The 22,190-nt window shown below is 32.7% G+C and overlaps 1 protein-coding gene across 6 annotated transcripts in view; it reads right to left on the bottom strand.

Moving 5' to 3' along the window:
• The window catches only part of FoxP (forkhead box P), a 142,871-nt gene that overhangs the window by 69,013 nt on the left and 51,668 nt on the right, over positions 1–22,190 (bottom strand). Inside the window, exon 1 of one of the 6 annotated variants that reach the window (XM_070638870.1) lies at positions 16,497–16,739. The exons of the other annotated variants lie outside the window; for them this stretch is intronic. The gene's annotated coding sequence lies outside the window, so the exon portion shown is untranslated. Of the gene's footprint in view, positions 1–16,496; positions 16,740–22,190 lie in introns of those variants that run through there. 6 annotated transcript variants of the gene reach the window in all.

Genomic DNA, 22,190 nt, shown 5'->3' on the forward strand with positions numbered 1-22,190 from the left:
AGAGGTGAACATAACCTCAAAAATGGCAATTTTTTGCTAATCTAACCTCAAAAATTCCAAACCTAACCTCAAAAATTTTAAATCTAACCTCAAAAATTCAAAATTTTTCCAAACCTAACCTTAAAAATTAGAAACCTAACCTCAAAAATTCTATACATTACCTTAAAAATTCCAAACCTAACCTCAAAAATTCCAGATCTAACCTCAAAAATTCAGAATTTTACCCAACCTAACCTCAAAAATTTCAAACCTAACCTCAAAAATTCCAAACCTAACCTCAAAAATTACAAACCTAACCTCAAAAAATCCAGAATTTTCCCAAACCTAACCTCAAAAAATTCCAGAATTTTGCCAAACCTAACCTCAAAAAATTCCAGAATTTCGCCAAACCTAACCTCAAAAAATTCCAGAATTTTCCCAAACCTAACCTGAAAAAATTCTAGAATCTCGCCAAATCTAACCTCAAAAAATTCCAGAATTTTCCCAAACCTAACCTCAAAAAATCCAGAATTTTCCTAAACCTAACCTCAAAAAATTCCATAATTTCGCCAAACCTAACCTCAAAAAATTCCAGAATTTTCCCAAACCTAACCTCAAAAATTTCAAAAATTTCGCCAAACCTAACCTCAAAAAATTCATTCCTTACCTCAAAATCCCCAAATCTCCCCCATCATCTCCATTTTCATCCCAAAACAGCCACACTCGCCCAAATCGAGAATCAAGATAAACCAGTGACTATCCAAGGTGATTATCCAGCGGATATCGCATGCAGATAAATGAGGAATTTACTTCTTATTTACATCACAAATTTCTCTTTAGATATTTTGGCATGTGAAATTCCAATTTTAATTGCCGCTATTAGTAAAGTCCAATAAAATAAAAAGATGTGTTTTGTTTTTGATCTCTTCCCCGGTAAAGATGAGCAGAACAGAGGGTATGTGGCGGGAGTTAAGGAGGCAGCGGAAATTTGTTTGTATTTTTTGTGGATTTTGTGATTTCCCGCGCGATGAGAAATTTTGCATATTGCCTTTGATTTTTGAGCTACGTCGAGTGTTGTTTTGCATGTGGCAGGGGTGTGGCAGGGTATAGCAGGGTGTTGAGAGGAGCAAGGTAGAGTCGAGCTGGGTGTTGAGAGGAGCGAGGAAGGATTGAGCGAGATTTTGGGAGGAGAGGGGAAGGGTCGAGCTGGGTGTTGAGAGGAGCGGGGAAGGGTCGAGCTGGGTGTTGGGAGGAGCGAAGAAGGGTCGAGCTGGGTGTTGGGAGGAGCGGGGAAGGGTCGAGCTGGGTGTTGAGAGGAGCGGGGAAGGGTCGAGCTGGGTGTTGGAAGGAGCGGGGAAGGGTCGAGCTCGGTGTTGAGAGGAGCGGAGAAAGGTCGAGCTGAGTGTTGAGAGGAGCGGGGAAGGGTCGAGCTGAGTGTTGAGAGGAGCGGGGAAGGGTCGAGCTGGGTGATCACACCCCTTCCACATCGAACCTTTCCTATTTGATTTTTGACTTTGAAATTTGATTCAACGACGGCAAAAACGAAAAACTTCTTTTGTGTTTATTTTATATTTGCTTAAGAAAATAATAAATGTTGGATATACATATTTTGGATATATATTCTTGTATGTGCCTTCTTTACTTCTTTGTTTTCTCACAAAAAGAATTTTGAATTATTTTTCTTATTGAATCTCTTCTCTTTTGCTTCTTCCATGTGTGGTTTATATTTGCATAGGAAAACAACACAAAAAAATGGTTTTTTTAGGGATTTCAATGGGAAGATTTGAAGGGAAAAAGTAGGGAATTTTAGTCGGATAAATTAGGTTAGGTTAGTCGGATAATCGAGGTGGATCTGGTCGGTTAAATGAGTCAAAGAGATTTGGATAATTGGGACAAATTTAGTCGAATTAACGAGACATATCTAGTCGGATAATCAAGGCAAACTCTAGTCGGATAATCGAAACAAACCCTAGTCAGACACTCAACCCAACCTCTAGTCAAGACTCAAAATTGAGTTCAAAATCTTCAAACTTGTTTATATCAAAATGTCAATTTCTTCACATATTCCGACTCGTTTTTATGACTTTTTTTGTTTTATTTTCCTTTACTTTTTTCAATGTTTGACAAATAAATAATGCAAAAAATAAACATTTTCAAAATTTTTCTTTCTTTTTTCTTTTGTTTTCTTTTGCTTATTCTTAGAATGTTTATTTGTGGGAATTTATGAGCGATGAATGTAGAGATGGGCTTTAATGGCAAGAGTGTTGGAATTGCGTCTTATGTATTGAGTTTGATATGTGTTGGAGATTGTTGGTGATGAAGAAGGTCAGAAAAAAAATTTGGATTTTACATATTAAGAATAAAAATTTTTATTAAAAATTTAAATGTTAAATGTTCTAAAAGAAATGTTAAAAAAATTTTAATATTTTAAAAAAAAGCTCTAAAGTTTAAAATTTTTAAATTTTTTTAAAATTTTTTTTTAATTTTTGTAAATTTTTTCAATATTGTTTTGAATTTTTTGAAATCTTTTTTAAATTTTTAAAATTAATTTCTTTTAAAATTTATTTAAATTTTTTCAAATTTAGTTTTAAAATTTTTCTAAATTTTTTTCAAATTGCTCAAATTTTTTTAAAATTTTTTAAATTTTTTTTTGAATTTATCTTAAATTTTTGGTTTTTTTTTAAATTTCAAAATTTTTTAAGTTTTTTAAATTGTTTTAAATTGTTTTATATTTTTTAAATTTTTTTTTGTTTTTTCTTCTTTATTAAAAATTTATTTTTTTGTTTAAAATTTTATTCCAACTCATCATATTCAGCAAAACTTGTGTATTGTTGACTAACAACATGTTTTGTACACAAAAAAGTAACAAAAAATATTTGTTAAAAAACTTTACAAGTTAACAAAATTTATTAAAAAACACAAAATAAAATTTAAAAAAATTATTACTCATAAATTCCTGATGTAACTCATCACCCATATCATGTCAATAGTCTATCATCATGTTTACATTCAATTACACTCTCATTCAAGTCCTTCACTCCACATTTGATTTACTCTTTTCACTTTTTTTTTGTGCTGCTTTCTGCTGTTGATGAAATGTTCATCAAATTTTATTTGGGAAAGTCAATTTTAACTGATTTATTATGAAATATGCAAACAAATTCGAGTTTCTGACTCAAAAATTGAGAGCTTTTGGAAAATGGGAATTTTGTTTGGGTTTGCAGGGGTTGAGGTACATGGTTTGGCATGGGATACTCTAACCCAAGGTCAACCCTCTGCTACCCACCTCATCTGCACTCTTGGAATTGCTTTTCCGACTAGAATTCCTCTATATTATCCGACTAGAGTTCATCTTGATTATCCGACTAGAGTAATTCTCAATTATCCGACTAGAGTCAATTTCGATTATCCGACTAGAGTTTACCTCAATTATCCGACTAGAGTTCATTCTGATTATCCGACTAGAGTCAATTTCGATTATCCGAATAGAGTTCAGCTTGATCATTCGACTAGAGTTCATCTCAATTATCCGACTAGAGTCAATTTCGATTATCCGACTAGAGTCAATCTCGATCATCCATCTCAATTATCCGACCAAAATTCAAACTAAAATTCCCAACTGTCCATCCCTTGTCTCAAACCAATTGTTCAGGTCTATCTGATGTGCAAATTGAATTTTTTTTTATATTTTGTGAGTGCAAATAAATATAAAAATTGACAATCGGACTTACTTTGCTTTTAAATTGTGAAGAGCCATAAAAATCATCATCACAATTGATTTAAATAAAAAGTGCAAATATTTGCGATACGAATTAAAAAAAAATATCGAAATAATTTTTTATTATCTCACGGAATTGTGTTTTTTGGATGTAGAAAAAAATATGATGAAATGAATATGAATTCATTGAGTAATAATGCATGAGAATGTGAATGTAGATATGATGGGAATTGGGGATTTTTTTGGTGCAAATGCATTGAAATAATAAATTTAAAATTGAATAAATTTATTTAAGTTCAATTTAAAAATAATTTGGAAAAATTTAAAAAATTTGAAAGAATTAGAAAAATTGTAAAAAAAAAAAAATCCAAAAAATTTTTAAAATTAAAAAACAAAATTAGGAAAATTTAAAAAAAAAATAAAAAAATTCAAAAAATTTGAAAAGTTTGAAAAAATTGGATAATTTAAAAAAATTTGAAAAAAACCGAAATAATTTTGAAAAATTCAATTTAAAAAAAAATAATAAGTTCAAAAAGTTTAGAAAAATTGGAAAAAAATGTAAAAAACTTAAAGAGTTTGAAATTTTTTTTAAAGGACTTGAAAAGATTTTAAAAAATTTTAAAAATTAATTTTTTTTAAAAAACGCTTTTTTAAATTTAAAAATTGAAAAATATTTTTTTTTAATAAAATTCTAAATTAATTTCAAAAAATTCAATTTTTTAAATTTTAATTCAAATCTAATTCCTCAAAAAATCATCCAAATTCTCAGGTAAATCGCACTCATCTCACAAAAAAATCAATAACTTAACAAAAAAGAAGAAGTAAAGAAAAAAAATTCATTGCACACATTTCACAGCAGATGTCAAAGATTGTCGGAATTGATTGTTAAATAAAAAAAAGGAATCAAAAAACTCAGAAAATGACAAAAAAAAAGTTTTAGTGCAAAAATTTCTTGTGTTTTATTTTATATTTCTATGCTGTATTGTTGTTGTTGTTGTTATTGTTTTTGTTTTGTTTTGTGGGCGGAGTTTTTCACTTTTTCTGTGCTGTGCTGTGCTGTGCTGTGCTGTTCCTCTTATTGCCAATGCTTTTTTTTGTCGGTACACAACACAGAAAAGGTTGCTAAATAATTTTTTTTGTGTGCTTTTTTTCTTGTTCTTGTTTTGTTGCTGTAAGCTTTTTTCGGGGGATTTTTGGATGTTTCGGTGGGATTTGGATGGAAAAACTGGATTTTTTGAAGGGTTTTAGATTTTTTGATTGAATTTTTTGACAAATTTTGTATAAAGTCATTAAAAGTTTAAAAAAAATTGAAGATTTTTAAAAAAACCTTAAAAAATAATTTTTTTAAGCTAATAAATTTACGACAAATTTGAAAAAAAATTTAATAAATTAGAAAAATTTAAAAAATATAAAAATTTCGAAAAATTAAGAAATTTTTAGAAAATTAAAAAAATTGTAAATGTTCGAAAAATTTGGAAAATTGTTGAGAAATTAACTAAAAAATGTCAATTTTTGACTTAAATTACCGAAATTTTCAAAAGAATTCTTTATTTTTCTCAATTTTCAACTAAACCCCGAATAGCACAAATTGATGAATAGATCAAAAATTTGGATCCAGACCCAAAATGCCTAATATGCGTTAAAAATGAGATTAACACTGTTATAGCAAAATATTTACAATTTCTATAGCTATGCTCCAGTCAAGTTGTCAAAAATTCAATTTATCCTAAAACTTGGACCAGATTGGCGTGACTCTGACTTCGTTAGATTCGGTTCCAAATTTACGATAGTTTCAACCCTTAAACTCCTTTTTAACACTCTAAATAAGCCCCTGAACATATGTTTAATCAGAGTTTTGAGACTCGACATGATTCATTCTTCAATTGTCATTTTTTTGGAATCATGTGTAGTTGAAAACGTGACTCACAGCTTCTCTTTGTGACTCTAGCACAAATTGAAAAAATTCCTATCAACTAGTTATAGATGTAAATATGTAGGAAGAAGACTGATTTCACAGACTTGGTTGTCGACTCAGATTTTGTATGAAAAAGTCGATTCAAGCCGATGCTCGAGTCCATAAAATGTTCGAGTCAACTTTAAGCCATGGTCTTCTGCCTGTCGGTATCAGTTTCAAATAAAATCAGCCTCAACTAATTAGTTCCTTTTGATCCATGGTCAATTGTCAAATGGACTGTTGAAGCCATCGGAAGTAGACATTGTAGCTTGGAACAGAAGCCTGTTCTACCTTTTTATCAATCCTCTACGAACTGCAGTAGAGGATTGATAAAAAAGGTAGAATTGGGTTTTGTTCGAGGCTACAATGTCTACTTCTGATGGCTTCAGCAGTCAATTTGACTATTTGGTTCCATAAAATGCCTAAAACTAGCTTTATACCAATCTATATCCTGCAATAACCCGACTTTTTCCAACAAAAATTGTAATTTGTACTTAAATATGCTGTACATGATCAATATTGCTATAAATTACAATTCTGAGTAATGGTCTATAGCTGCTAGTGTACCATTAAGTTGCGGAGCTCGCACTAAGTGTACCTGACTTGATAAAACACCTCAATATAAAGTTGGCAGGAGTTGCCGTCTAAAAATGAAGTCTTCTGTTCTTTAATTCCACTACAAACTCTCTTTAAGTGCCACAAAATTCTCAAAAAAATCCACAAAATTTATTACAAACAGAACATGAAACTTTGTTCATACCAAAATGGATATCCAGTTTCCTTCTTAGAAAAGTATTGATTTTCACATCGAGGTTCATTGAACATATGAGCTGTTTTCTGACTTTTTTTCATTCCAATTCTACCCAAACTTTATGCTGTACAAAGCATTTCAGTTCCAATAATAAGAATTGTGGAACTTGAAGCTTCAATTCAGCATTTTTTCACGTCCATTAGACATAAAATTCCTCAAAATTTAATTAAAAGCAGTTCCAAATTCCATCACATCCATGCTGCATCTTCATACCCAAGTCATATCCATTGCCATATCCCCCAAACTGCTCCTTCATGTCGATTGGGACAAAATGAGACACAACAACAACAAATCAGAGGAAGCACTTTTTTTTTATCCATCATCATGTGCAGTAAGAAGAAGAAAAGGCGCGACACAACAAGCAACAACAACAATCGGAGTATTTTTCAAGGAGCCTGCCGAACAGCACAAAGAAAAAGCACATAAAAAAAAGCTCAAGCACATGCGCCATTTGAGTTTGGATCCCCATCCATAGCCATTTATGTACAACATCCTGCAAAAGTCGATGTCGTCGTCGTGTCTTGTTGTATATAAGACGATGAATGTTGTGACTGTGTGTGTGAATGGATGGATATACTCAGACTGAAGAGAAAGGTAAGAGAAAGGAAGTTTTTTTTCTATTTTTTGATGATGCAAGCATAAAAAGCTTCAATGGATGTGGATGTGGATGAGGTTTGGTATGGGACGCAATGAGATGGGGTTTTTGGGTACGGTCGTCAATTTTTGTATCTGAAGTTGCTTCTATTTTGGGTACGGTACTCAATATTGAGACCTAAAAATGCATTTTTTGGGTACGGTCCTCAATTTTCTAGCTGAACCTGTCTAAATTTTGGGTACGGGCCTCGAATTTGAATTAAAAATTCTCATTTCTTGGGTACGGTCTTCAAATTTGGACCATAAAATCACTTTTTTAGGTAAGATTTTCAATTTTAGCTCCAAAATCAACCAATTTTAGGTACCGTCCTCAATTTTAGTTCCAAAATGTTTTCTATTTGGGTGCGGTCCTCAATATTGAGACCACAAACCATCTTTTTAGGTACGGTGCCTAATTTTAGTTCCAAAATTAACTATATTTACTACAGTCCTGAATTTTGGATACACAACTGTCTCAGTTCAGGTACGATTCTCAATGTGGCATCCAAAATTGTCCCAATTTGGGTGCGGTCCACAATGTTGGTTCAGAAAGTCTCAATTTTTTGGGTACGGTCCTCAATATTGAATTAAAAATTCTTGTCTTTTGGGTACGGTCTTTAAATTTGTACCTGAAACTTCACTTTTTTGGGTACGGTCTTCAAATTTGGACCATAAAATCACTTTTTTAGGTCCGATTTTCAATTTTAGTTCCAAAATAAACCAACTTTAGGTATAGTCCTCAATTTTGGATCTAATATTGTCTCTAATTGTGTACGGTCCGCAATTTTGGACTAAAAGGTTTCATTCTTTGGGTACGGTCCTCAATATTGAGACCTTTAAGTGCAGTTCTTGGGTACGGTCCTCAACATTGTAGCTGAAGCTGTTCTAAGTTTGGGTACGGTCATCAAATTTGGAACAAAAAATCATTTTTAGGTACGGTCCGCAATTTTGGTTCCAATATTGTCTCAATTTAGGTACGGTCCTCAATTTTAGTTCCAAAATTGTCTCTTTTTAGGTACGGTCCTCAATTTTGGTTTCTATTTTATGTCTATTTGGGAACGGCCCTCAATTTTGGGTACGGCCCTTAATTTTGGATTCCAGAGTTTCTCAATTTAGGTACGGCTCTCAACTTTTGGTACGGTCCTCTATTCTGCATCCAAAATTCACTTTCATTCAATAACAATCATCGCCAAAATTCCAAAATCGATCATCAAGCAGTCACAGACATTGAGACTCAAATTCAATGATGTAGAAAAACTGACAACTGGAGGTGAAATTGAGAAGAAAGAAAAAAATCTTAAAGGAACCGAATAGGCACAGCAAAAAAAGAAAAACTTTCTTCAGACATAAAATCTTTAATGGAATATCCACATATATTGCGGTTGCGTGTGACTTTAAGGCACAAGAAGGAAAAAAAATGTCTGCCTTGATATTTTTTCGGTATGGTTATGGATGGGAAATGTCTTCAATGTCATTATCAGTTTGACTAAAAGAACAAGAACTTCCTCCTTACTTTTTTGTGCTGTGCTGTGTGCTGAATGGAATCAATGAGATGATGAATGACAAATGACTATTTTTGTGACTGTTTTGAAGTTTTGGTCTTTAACAAGAAGGAAAAGGAAGGAAAAAGTTTGATTGGACTTTAAGTTCTGCTTTTTTTTGGATGGATTGAAGCTATTTTTGGAATTGACGACTTTAAGGAAGTGATGAAGGGTCAATGGATTGAGGTGAGACTTGATGTCTGAGTTGGAATGAGTCTATTTTGGAGTTTGAGGACCGGAGTGCTGCCAACTATGACTGATGTTAGCTGTGGACGTAAATTTGAGACTTTATGGATAGATTCATGCCTTATAACAAGGAATTGATGCAAAGAACACACAATTCTTGAGAATTTAGACAATTTTGAAGCTCAAACTACAAAAACCGCACGAAAAACACGACTATTGACACTTATTAATATTCAAATTGCAAGAATCGTATGAAATGCACCACTTTTGACACTTATTGTCATTCATTTATTGCTTAAATTACAATAATCACACAAAATATACGAGTATAGGCACTTACTGGTACTTATGATACAAAATTGGTATTAAATACACGACTTTGGACACTCATTGGTACTCAAATGACAGGAAACACAACAACATGCACGATAATTGACAATAATTGTCAAACAGACCTGCATAAATGACTAAAATCGTACATTGTACACGATTTTTGACTCTTACTGTCATACAATCTTGGTTAAATGATCGAAATCGCACGTATTTCACCATTTTTGACACTTATTTGTATTCAATGTACAAGAATCATTCAATATACATGACTAAAGGCACTTACTGGTACACAATATACAAGAATCGTACGAAATACACCATTTTAATCACTTAGTGTCACCCAAGTTCATCAAGCTACAAGAACCGTGTTCAATACACGACTATTGACTTTTTTTGTCCTTTAAATCTGTCAAAATGACCAAAATCGTACAAAATACACGACTATTGACACATTTTGTCCTTTACGTCAGCTCAAATGACCATAATGTCACAAAATCTATGACTTTTGACTCTTATTGGTACTCAAGTTACAATAGTCATACGTAAAATACAACTATTGACACGAATTAGAACTCAATCTACAATAATCGTACAGAATACACGACTTTTGACACTTATAGTCATACAAACTTGATTAAATGGCCAAAATCGCCCAGAATACACGACTTTTGACACCCAGAAGTCTAAAAACAAGGAGAATTCATACCAAAAACTCAATATCAAGCTCCCAATTTCCACCATCCAGCATTACATTCAGTTCCATACCCAAAAATTTCTCACAACAAAATCATCATCGCCATAAAAAGCAAATTTGGTTCCATCCTTCTTTTTTCCGTACCTTTTTTTTTCTGTGTAGCTTTTTATTTTGTTGCTGTTTTTGTTTCTCTTATTTTTTTGTGTCTTCTTCTTGTCGTTCCTGTGTACAGAAAAAAAAAGCTACACAGCACAAGCAACAACACACAAAAAAAAGCTGTAAATGGAAACAAACACCGCCTCCTTTTTTCCATACACAGTCAAGCTTCATCTTTATTTTTCTTCGTTATCTTTCGCATTTCTGATTCTCTCTCTTGTTTGTGGATGTGCTTATTTTATTATTTTCTCATCTTTTACTTGCTTCTTTTACTTCTTTGTTTCATTGCTGTTTTTATTTAGTCGGTGTGTACCTTCGAGGGATTCTTACTTTTTTTTGCTTTTTATTGGGAATTTTTAAGAGATAATTTCGTAAAAAATCAGCAATGTACCCTGAATTGTGTATCCCTTCATCTTCCTTTTCCAGGTGGCTCCTAGAATGGTATGATGCATCGAATCTCATTTTAGCTGTGAAATTTGACCAAAAACAGCCTTAATGATACCGTCAGGGCTCCTTTATGTCGTTTTGAAATCAACAAGGTAAAAGACTAGCGTACCTTAGCTCAAGTTAGAACCCGTCGTCTTCCTGTCCCCTTTCCATCTCATAAAGGATCCTTCGATGCACAGCAGACATCAAAATGACATTAAAGTACCCTAACGGCAACATGGGTTAGGGCATTAATGAAGAAATGCCAGTTAGATGCCAAAAATGAGAATTTGTACAAGCTTTGTGATTCGGTCAGCAATAAAGTCAGATGGAAAGCATTTTGTAGCAACTTAGACTCCATGTCGAAGCATTTTTCCAAGAAGTAAGTAAGCAACGGCAATACAACGGATATTTTCATACAATTCTGATAGCTAAATATGAGATTAGTTACAGTTTGTCATTCAAAGAAATAAGCAATTCTTGTGTAGCCAAATTTACCCATCCCCTCCTCCCTTCTCATCATAAAATTTATAGATTTTCAAGACAAAAACTATGCGATTCCACTCAAAATGGAAGCTGAATCCATGTGGCATTTAATTACTTGCTACAACTTCTTAACTACCACTGACTCATAATCAACATCAACAATCTTATTTTTGCGTTACTTCATTTACCCTAAAATTAGCTCTCCTAAGTTACACAAAATAATACAGGTGATGAATCTATAAATAAACTATATTGTCAACAATATCATCCCACCAGAATCTACAGCAGCAGCAAAATTAAAAACAGAAATCTTTTTTTAAAAAACAACATAAACATCCAAGTAAACAACAACAACAAAATTTCAGATTTTAATTCAGTTCCATAAACATTATGTAAAGTGATCAAAGTAGAATGAGAATCATCTCCACGTGCATCTGAATATTGTGAATAATTCGATAAACAAAACTTTTTGTGATTCATCTAGACTGTCCAGTGTTGGATAGACTGTTTTTGTGGTTTGGTACAGCTTTGTGGTTAGCAAGGCATGACAAATACCGCACACGGCAAGCGGTTTTTTGCATTTTGAGAAAACTTCCAGGTGTAAATGGGTATTGACGTATGTAATTTGTAGGACATAGGACTAGTATTAGACATCCTGTCTGTCATGGTACATCTTGATGATAAGCCATACCAAATACCGCACACGGCAAGCGGTTTTTTGCATTTTGAGAAAACTTCCAGGTGTAAATGGGTATTGCTGTACAAAGTTTTGACAACATAGTACTAGTATGAGGACACACTCTGTGTGTCATAGCAGACATTGATGATGAGCCATGACTAAGACTGCATAAGGCATGCGACTCATAAACTATCCCAAAACTTCCAGGTGTACACGGGTTTAGTCGTATACATTTTGGACAATGTAGGACTATTAGTGGGCACCATGTAAGTCATGACACATCTTGTTGGTAGACTATGACCCAAACTACACACGGCACATGATTTTGAGAAAACTTCCAGGTGTATATGGGTGTTGCGGTACTCAGTTTGGCAATCTGTGTGTCTTGGGAAACCTTGGTGGTAAGCTATGAAGCCATGAGGCGAAACAGCACACGACATGCAATTTTTGCTTCATTAGTGTACCACAGCACATAGTTTGAACAACACTGGATTGTAGTAAACAAGATATTCATGTAATGTGAGTGTAAATACGCAATATTTAGGTACGAAGTTATCGTGGAGATGAAAATTGAAGCTTTGTTGAGAATTGAATTAGAATTAAAGTATTATTTGGTCTTAAATTAGTGACTTGAACAAGTCATCAAACTCCTCAAGCATCTCATTCACCCAAAATATACTCAAAAAATCATTCAGCCTGCCATAATGTCACTCAGACCTTTCGCAACATTCCATTTATTGACATCACAAATATTAAAAAATTGTGAACCCCAAATGTGAACTGATTTCATGCAAAAAGTGAAACTGCATAGTCAAATAATTAGCTCATCGTCCATCACGTAAAGTTTAACTATTTTTTTGAGAGTTCCAAGAAAAAATGATGATTATTTGGACATTTATTGTCTTCTTTATGTGCCGCATCTACTTCAAATTATTGTTTGTCTTTGATGAGTTTGTTTGTTTCTTAAGTGACTGGTTGAGATGTTGAGAGGCGGCACAGAGGTGATTGGTGTGGGTTTTGTGGAGAAAGTAATGGAATTGGGTGGATTTTGGATGATTTTGCTGAGGTTGACTAGCAGAAGTGCTCGATCTGAGAAGAATCAATTTAAGTTCAACTCGAGAGAATGTAATTTTAGTGAGCTCGACCCAAAAGGATCTAACTTCAGCTCTACTCGAACCAAGTGGATCTAACTTCAGTTTGACCCAAGAGGATCTAACTTCAGCTCGACCCGAGAGAATGTAATTTTTGCTCGACCTAAAAGAATCGAATTTCAACTCGACCCAAGAGGAATTTTTTTCAGCTTTACCCGAGAGGATCTAACTTCAGCTCGACCCAAAAGAATCTATCTACAGCTCGACTCGAGAAGATAAAATTTCAACTCTACTCAGGTGGATTTATCTTCAGCCCAAACTAAGAGGACAAAATTCTAGTTCGACCCGAGGGGATGTAATTTCAGCTCGACCCAAGAGGATCTAATTTTCAAATTGACTCAATAAGATCTAACTTCAGTTCAATTTGAGAGGATCTATCTTCAGCTCGACCCGAGAGGATAAAATTTCAACTCTACTCAGGTGGATTTATCTTCAGCCCAAACTAAGAGGACAAAATTCTAGCTCGACCCGAGGGGATGTAATTTCAGCTCGACCCAAGAGGATCTAATTTTCAGATTGACTCTATAAGATCTAACTTCAGTTCAATTTGAGAGGATCTATCTTCAGCTCGACCCGAGAGGATAGAATCTCAGCTCGACCCGAGAGGATAGAATTTAAATTTTTTTTTTTTTAATTTTAGCTCTTTTTTTTCATAATCGTTTGTTTAACAACTAATAATTCATAAAAATTCATTATTTTTTTTATCATCCTCACTTCTTCTTCTTGCCTTTATTTTCTCCCAAAAATTTTTCACATTTATTTCTGTATTTTATTTCATCACATAAAAATATTTCATGTCAGTACTTCTTATTCTTTTTGTTTTTCTGTGTGTCACTAATTTTGTGTACGTTGTTTATTCAGCTTTCGTAAACAAAAAAAATATGAAAAAAATTCTCGTCTGTTGAATTCTTCAGTCAGTGACTGTTTTTCTATTAATGCATTAAAAATTAAAAAAAAAATGTTTGTTTTGTTTATTTTTTTTGACGAAATATGTCTTTAAATGTGTGTGAATTGTGTGTATTTACTCACTATATTTTTTCTTATTTATTTATTATTATTTTTTCTCATGAAACGATGTGATGTGATGATCGCATGGTCGGAAGATTGGAATATGTGCGAGAAAGGAGAATGGAAAGACTCAATTTTTTTGTATTTTTTTTGGGTTTCTTTGTATTTGCTTAGTTGAAAAGGAGATGATGAAGACGTGATGGAACAAGAAATGAAGATGACAAAACCAAGAGTAATGGACAGTCATGGATTATGATTTAATGAGATCAGCTAATAAGTTGATTTGCAATGCTATTTTGAATATACTTCGGAATTGGTTGGATTTTGAGATTATGAGCCATTAACGGTCAATTTATTAGAATTAGAAACTGACAGAAGTTAACTAAAGGCAGATTCATCTTTTAAAGTACTCTAAAAGCGGCAATTGGCCCTCTTGCCCCTTAAACATGGAAGTGATGGCCAATTTTGGAAATTTTGGAGGTAATCTGAGGATTTAACAGTCGTGTTGTGAGTAATTAACTGCAATCTACCTGTTAATCAATCATTTACTACTTCTACTGCTTCTGTTACTAATAAGGGTTCATTTTTGAGTCGAAAGTTGACTTAAACCTCTTTTTCATCCTTAAGGATACTAAAGTAGAGTGAAATAGCATCTAAGGAAAAAAGGAGAGCAGTGTCCTGTCAAAAATAAAGTTGATGTTCCATTTCAATGCATCAATTCGCTAAATTCACCATTTAAAGACCTTTTCATTATGAATGATCAGTTGACTCAGTGGCAATATGGTTTGAGCTTACATATTTGAGGTAACAAGTCAACTAATCTATCTAAAATCTGACACTAAACCGTCGTAACTCAAGTAGAGTGCCGGATTTAAAGCAAATCTGAATCCGACACTAAGTCAGAGTCACGCTGTTCTTGGATAAATCCTAAATTAACCCAATTTCTAATTCTTATTCAAAACTAATCCATTATTGTCATAAATGATATTTAAAATTTTCAATAAATTTATAAACAATGTTTTTCCTGATTTATTTAGGTCAAAATATCACAAATATTTACAATCTATAAACAAATCGACTCTCATTTCAAAACTGAATGTTCATAATCGAAAAGACAGAAAGACACACGGAGAATGAGAAAGTTGGATTATTGGAATACAGTGTCTTATGCTTAGGCCGGCATATGGTTAGAAAGGCAAAGAATGAGTTCTCAAGAGTAGTGCATGGTGAGAGTAACACTAGCCAACTAGTAAAGTCGAGGAAAGCATGCTTTATGATTGCCTCCTTCATGCATGCTAGGGTATGACTTTGTCCGAAAATCACACATCATAAAACTGGGCAAGAATCCAGTCCCAGAACAGCAAAACTCTGATCTTACGCCAGATTCGATGAAATCCGGCCTCAGACCAAAAAGCTGGATTTTTGGCTATTTCTGAACTGTGCACCTTCCAGGCTGGTTTCAAGTTGAATTGGGCAATATCCAGCAGCACACTTGATTCATCCCGACCTGGTTCCAATGTTTTTTGACTCTTTATATTAAGAAGCTGTTGTCGAGACAGAATTGCATTTGAGATTGAGATTTGGCAAGCTGTAGCCATCGATAGAGCTAGTTTTAGGTTTCATTTATGGGAAGCCATGGATCACAATGGATCTTTCCGTCTATCGAAGTAAGTAAGTAAGTCAGTGTCTTTCCGGACATAATTCAATTCATTTAATCCTTTTAGAGCTCAACGTCGACTTGTATTTACATAAAAAATGCCGACTTCATGCCCAAGATTCCTTTTAGTTAGCATAAATCCATCTGCATCCAAACAAATCCATCTCAAAAATTATTCAAAAATTTCCTGCAGGTCACAAAACAAACAAAAAATATTTTAGAACTTTTAATATTTGCCTAACAAAAACTCATTGACTTGTTAAATCCTTTTAAGCACGTTCGATTGCACAGCCAAGTCAAGTGACTTTTTTATCTTCCTATACACATGTGCATATGTCTGTGTAATTGTATTGGATTTAGTATGGAATTAGTTAGACTTTACTTTATGATCTGTTGAGTCTCTTTGTATTCTAAATTTAACAATAACAGATGCTTAAATGAATTTTGTGATAATTTTGTGGATAATAAATGATGTTAATTAGTTGATTGTTATTGCTTGTGATAATGAGATGTGATTTTCTGGGAGTATCAAGTGGCGCCAGAGGATTTGGAATGGTTTTGGTGAATTTTTAAGTGATTTTAGGGATTTTTTAGCAGTTTTGATGCTAATTATTGTAGAAAATTAGATTCTTGAGGTAGCATAGAAGGCACACGGTGTTGAAATAGCCAAAAATCCTGCTCAAGACCAACATTACACTGACACCAAGCCAGATTCGATGAAATCATCCGTCCTTAAATCAGATTTTAGCCGGCCTCAAGTCAGAGAGTCAAGTCAGCGTCAATTTAAAGTCATATAAGCCTCAATACAGCATCAAGTCAAAATCAAGTCAGCTTCAAGTCAAAGTCAAGTCAGCTTCAAGTCAGAGTCAATTTGGCCTCAAGTCAGAGTCAAGTTGGCCTCAAGTCAGTGTCAAGACGTCCTTAAACCGGATTTTCGGCAATTTTTCTATCCGGTGTGCCTTCCTGAGTAATTTAGAGTGTTCCGCAGCACACAGGTTGCCCACCCTTGTCATTATTAACATTTACAAATGCATTAAAAAATCAAGGTTTTATTTTTTAAAGACACAAGAATTTATGAATTTACCTTTCACAAAACAAAAAAAGTAGAAATTCCGCTTATCTAATTTTTTATTTAAATTTCTTCTTATCTTTTTCCACAATGATGATAACCACAATTATTGTTTTATTTGTAAGGCAGACAATTGTAAAATAATTTCCTTTGGGGCACTGATATCCAAAAAATTTGTTTTAATGTATTTTGTCAAAAAGTAGTTATTTAATTTCGTTGGGTTTTGAATTTTTCACTTTTTTGAATTCAAGTTTTCAAAATCAAAATTTTTAAATTTCAAATTATTAACTTTTAAATTTTTCAACTTTTAAATTTTAAGTTGTCAATATTTAATAGAATATTTTTCAACTTTTGTGAATATTTGTCACTTTTTTAAATTTTTCAAATCTTTTAGCAAATTAAGCTTTTTTTTAACTTTTTTTTTAACTTTGTTTCAATGTTAAAAGTCAATACTAAAGATTTAATATTTAAATATTTAAAATATTATTTTAATTGTATTTTTTTTAATTATTTTAATTTAATTCTCAATCTTTAATTCTTAACTATCACAATATTGTTATATATTTTTCAGGTTTTTTGATTTGAATACTATTAATTAATTCTCAATTAATTCACTTAATTCACTAGATTTCAATTTAAATTCGATATTTAATTTTTTTTTATAAATTTGTACACTTTTAAATTCTATTTAATTCAATATTCTATCCAAAATTTATCACTTTTTCACTTCTAAAATTCTCTAAATTCAATTTGAAAATTCTTCAAAATTCATTTTAAAAATTTGTTAATTTCAATTTCAAATTCTTAAATTTCAAATTTAAACTTCCAATTTTTGAATTCTTTAATTTCAATATTAAAACTCTCAGTTCAAGTTTTTAATTTATTCAATTCAATTTTTGATTTTTAAAATTCTTTAAATTTATTTTTGTAATTTCTTAAATTCAGTTTTAAATTTTTTTTAAATTTAATTTTTTAATTTTCATTTAAATTATTTTTTAACTTCAATTTTTAAAATCCTCAGTTTTGAAATTCGTCAAATTCAATTTTAAATTCGACAAAATTCAATTTTTGAATTTTTAATTTGTTTAAATTTTTTTTAAAATTTTCAAAATTTGTTCATTAAATTCTCACAATAATTTCACTTTAATTCTTCAAGTTCCATTCGAAAATCCTTTAATAATCCTCAAATATTCTCCAATAATCCTCAATAAAACACACAAATTAACAGTCAGTCACAAAATATCGATTATTCATCTCATCCATATTAAAACCACTTTAACCGCGCGAATCATCATCAAGCCTTTCACATTTGAGTAAATCCCTCGTCACTTGTCTGACGTACATACGTACAATACCGAAAGGTATAATCTATCACCAGAAAGTCTCGCGACACAAAAATGAGACGCACGAGAGATGTCCCGGAATTTTCTCAAAAAAAATAATTGAGATCCGCTTGCTATCGGCACCACAATCGAAATGGAACTAAAAAAAAATACATTCAAATTTAAAAAAAAAAGCGGGGCAAATTAAAATATCAAATATAAACTACACATATGTGTGCCTTCTTTTTCATTCAATTTTTTGTTTATTTTTCCACCGCACATTTGTATTTGTGTGTAAATTTTTTTTATTTTTTGTTTTAAGTTTTTCATCTCACTCGACTCGAGAGCTCGACTTGCGAGGCACAAAATACACACATTTTTCTTTTGTGTATTTTCTTTTTTTCTTTTTTTTTTCTTAAAATAATGTAAACTTATTATTGTTTTTTTATTTACTCATTCTTTTTTTCTTTCTTACATATTTCTCAGTTTAAGTCTTGTTGGTTGCTTTACTATGTGCTGTACTGACTGAGTGTCTTAGTACTTTAGGGGGACTTAGTACTTTATGGGATACATGATTCATTGAGTTTTGAGTGGAGATGATTGAAAATTAGGCTAGATTGTGGTACAGGTGCAGTTTACTTCTTTAATGTAGACATATTCCTATAATGAGCCTTAGATTACAACAGATCTGACTCTGAGGATGACTTTGCCACTTAGATTACCACAATATAACTATTTGAACATTAAGATAACATTCATTCAACATTGTTGTATGTCAAGTAGCTTTTATACAGGAGCCGATGTCTCCAGTACTGCTATATTTCGGAATAAACCCCTCGAATAACACATTAATCAGTTAATCCTTCAAAAATTCGACTCCAAGCCGGCGTGACTCTGAAATTTGACCAGATTTGGTTTGCATTCACCGCCAAGACAGAATTAATCCGGCCGGATCTATTCATTAATTTAGCAATTTTTTGTATAGGATGATTAGATATTATTGTTAGTTTTCATTGATTAAATGATATCTTTTGCGTTTTAGTTAACAATTTATGTTGTCTAGAGATAGTTGTTGACTATTCTTTAGAAAGAGACTGTTGATAAAGGTAGTCCCGAATAAACGAGAATCATTCTTATTAGTAAAAATGCTCAATAGAAAGAGTTTACTGATAAACAAGCTCATTTAGGTGAGGATGCTTAACTCAGTATCTTTCTGAAATTATTGCATTTGGTATTGTAAATTGTCTGATGGTTTTGGTATTTTTTTCACAATTTTTTCTGACCAGATCTTAAGTCTTAGATTGTAAACTTCATGTAATATTACTAATCATCTCTCATTTTTGCTTTTAATTTAAAATCGACAATAAAGGATATATATTATTATTATTTGTCTAGTGAAATTGCCTATGATAGACTCAACTTCATGAATATGATGTTATCTGATTTTAAAAATTAAGAGTTCAAAGGAACATTAGAAAATTGCGTAACGCTTGAGGAAGGATGGGGGTAAAATTGACAATACATTCCTTAACCCCTTGACGCTTAGATTTGATGTTAATTTTAGTTTAGTCTTGGCTTATATTTCACATGTACTTTAATAGCGCAGGACGAAGTTTGAAGTACAATTTTGACATATCTTCCATCAAATTACAAACATTAGTTGAGTTTGTATGCTTTACAGATCACAATTGATCCACAACCTTCCAGAGATGTCAAAATTGCAACGGATTAAGGACTATTATTATCAAATTTCTCAAATTTCCCAACTTAAACTAATATCAACGATTCCAAATTCTTAAAAATCTCTCGCACATCCAAAATTCGACCAAATAAACCCAAAAACCAATGTTACTAAACCAACCAAAAAATCCGAAAAGCAAACGCATCTTCAAGAACTCCTCAACAATCCAAACACACACAAAATATTAAAGATGAGGAAAGAAATGTTCAGTTCCACATTCGAGTCTCGAGCAACAGCAACAGCAAAAAAAAATGTGTTCATATTGCCGTAAATGTGCCTCAGTAATATACACAATCGCACTGTATATATTTTCTTTATGTTTTATTTTTGTTTGTTTATAAAACAAATTTTAATATAAACGAAATACACAAACATTCCCGCTTTTGCAGTTCGTGTATTTTACTTCTTCTGTCTTTCTCTCCCTCAGCATTGCACTGTGCTGAGTACTGCTGTAGTCGCTTTACAAAGTTGTTATTATTATTACAGCATGTATACGCATATTTTGCGGCCTTTTAAGTGCTCAAATTTCTTGTTTTTTATTTCTCTGTTTCAATTGTTGCCGTTCCCTTCCTTAACTATGGCTATGGAAATGTGTTGCAAAGTTTTAGTATGAAAAATTTGAATGAAGGATTTTTGCTGATTTTTTTTTTGGTATGCAAATAAGTTCATTTGGTGGACGAGAGCAGGTTGGATTCTACAATTTAAGTCTCAGGGGTGGGTAGGAAGTGCTCCTGATGCCGAGACTGAGACTGTCAGTCTTCCAGACCCGGTCTCAGTCTCGGTCTTATATCAAGAATTTGTCGAGACCAAGACTTAATAAATAGTCGACTTTGAACATTCACCGAATACCTACTGATTTGGTACTGGTTTCGGTTTTAGTCCGTCGAATCCAGACAGACATGACTCTTTTTGAACCAAACTCGGGACCAAATCAGAGTCAAACAGGCCTGATCCAAAATTTGGATCAAGTTACCGATTTGTGCTATTCGGAATGAGATTAATAAGTTTTTAAATTATTCAGAATTAAGGTTAATCTGTTAAATATTGTATTAATTGTCAGGAAGTCTAGAGTCCTTGACTAGGTGGCTAAGATGCATGTATTGTCGCATGTAGAAAGTGTCTGACAGTCTCTCTCCGTGACAAAAAAGAGTACAGTAGTAATATCTTTGTGTACCATGAAACAAGGCTCTTTGTCCGTTAGGATCTACATTTTGAGGCAATTTGTCAGTTCGAGGCACCAAGGATGCAAAAATGTCCTAATTTTGAACATTAAATCCAGAAATTTTACGTTCTTTTGTTGGATTTTTTAGTCTTTTTCCAGAAGTTTTTCATTTTGAGACAAAACTACCCAATCTTGGTTAAGTTCATGGTTCCCAGATCAGCATGACTTTACAATAGTGTCTAATTTCCCTGAATTAGACTCGAATTCAGAGTCACACCGGCTTATAGACACTTTTTTCGACTTTTTCAATCAATGTCCTTTTTGGGTTTCGTTATAACTTTCTAATGAACAGATAATGTCCAGTTGATGTTTACATCAACCCTATTTTAGGTATCTCAGTTCCTAGAAAGCATAAAGCATAGAAATGACCAAGAATCCAGCCACAATTCGACTCGACTTTGCCTTAAAGTTGGATTTCATTGCATTTGACTTAAAATCAGAGTCAAGCTAGTCTGGAGCTGAATATCCGACTATTGGTTCCCTATATGCCTGCTAAGTTTACCGCTTAGTTCCCCAGAATACTTAATGAGCCCAAAATCCACCACTCCAACTCTGCAAATCCTCCAAAAGCAACTCTCTCTCCTCTTCCGTCTTTTCCCATAGCACAAAACGAGAAACTTAATGGATTAAATTGTAGACTCAATCTTTCAATGAGAGTTGGATGTATGTCTGCACATTTATTTTCGTGGATAAACAACACAGTTTTTTTTTTGTGGATTTATTTGTTTTGTATCGAAGCTATTTTGACGAAATCGAGTCTAATGGATTCACAAGGAAAAAAATATATAATTGTTGGATGGTCTCTTTTATGGCTTAAAGTAAATTTGAATATTTGTAGTTTTGTTAGTTGTTGTTGGTGGTTTTATAAGAGTTTGAAAGGTTATGACTCAGAGGATATTTGAGGGGACTTGAGGGGTTAACCCCACTCCTCCTTACCCAGCCTGATTCCAATTTTTTTTTGAATTTTTCACTTTTTATTCCCATTTTTTCCAATTTTTCAATTTTTTAATCAATTTTAATCAAAAATAGTCCGTATGGGTCTTTAAGGGTGTGGTGGGGGTCAACCTTGGGTCAACCACACCCTCCCCCAGCCCCTGACATCGCCTCCTTTGCCACATTTTATTCCCATTTTTCCGATTTTTTTAATTAAATTTTCTCAATTAATTTTTTTCAAATTTAATCAATAAAAGTCTGCAAGGACGTCTTTCAGGGGGTTATTTAGGGTCTTACCCACCTTTCCCCAGTCCCTGACATTGACTCCTTATACCACCTTTTGCTTCTTTTTGTCCCATTTTTCTCACAAAGTTTTCTAATTCATTTTAATTCAAAATTTTCTCACAAACAACTCCAAAATTACCCCCCCACTCCCCATCCTAATACAATGTCCATGACTAAAGTCACCGAGACTTTTTTTTTTGTTTTAT

Source organism: Chironomus tepperi, unplaced genomic scaffold (genome assembly GCF_022539635.2).
Source record: "Chironomus tepperi strain 1889 unplaced genomic scaffold, CSIRO-AGI_Ctep_v1 contig_13, whole genome shotgun sequence".
Lineage (NCBI taxonomy): Eukaryota > Metazoa > Arthropoda > Insecta > Diptera > Chironomidae > Chironomus > Chironomus tepperi.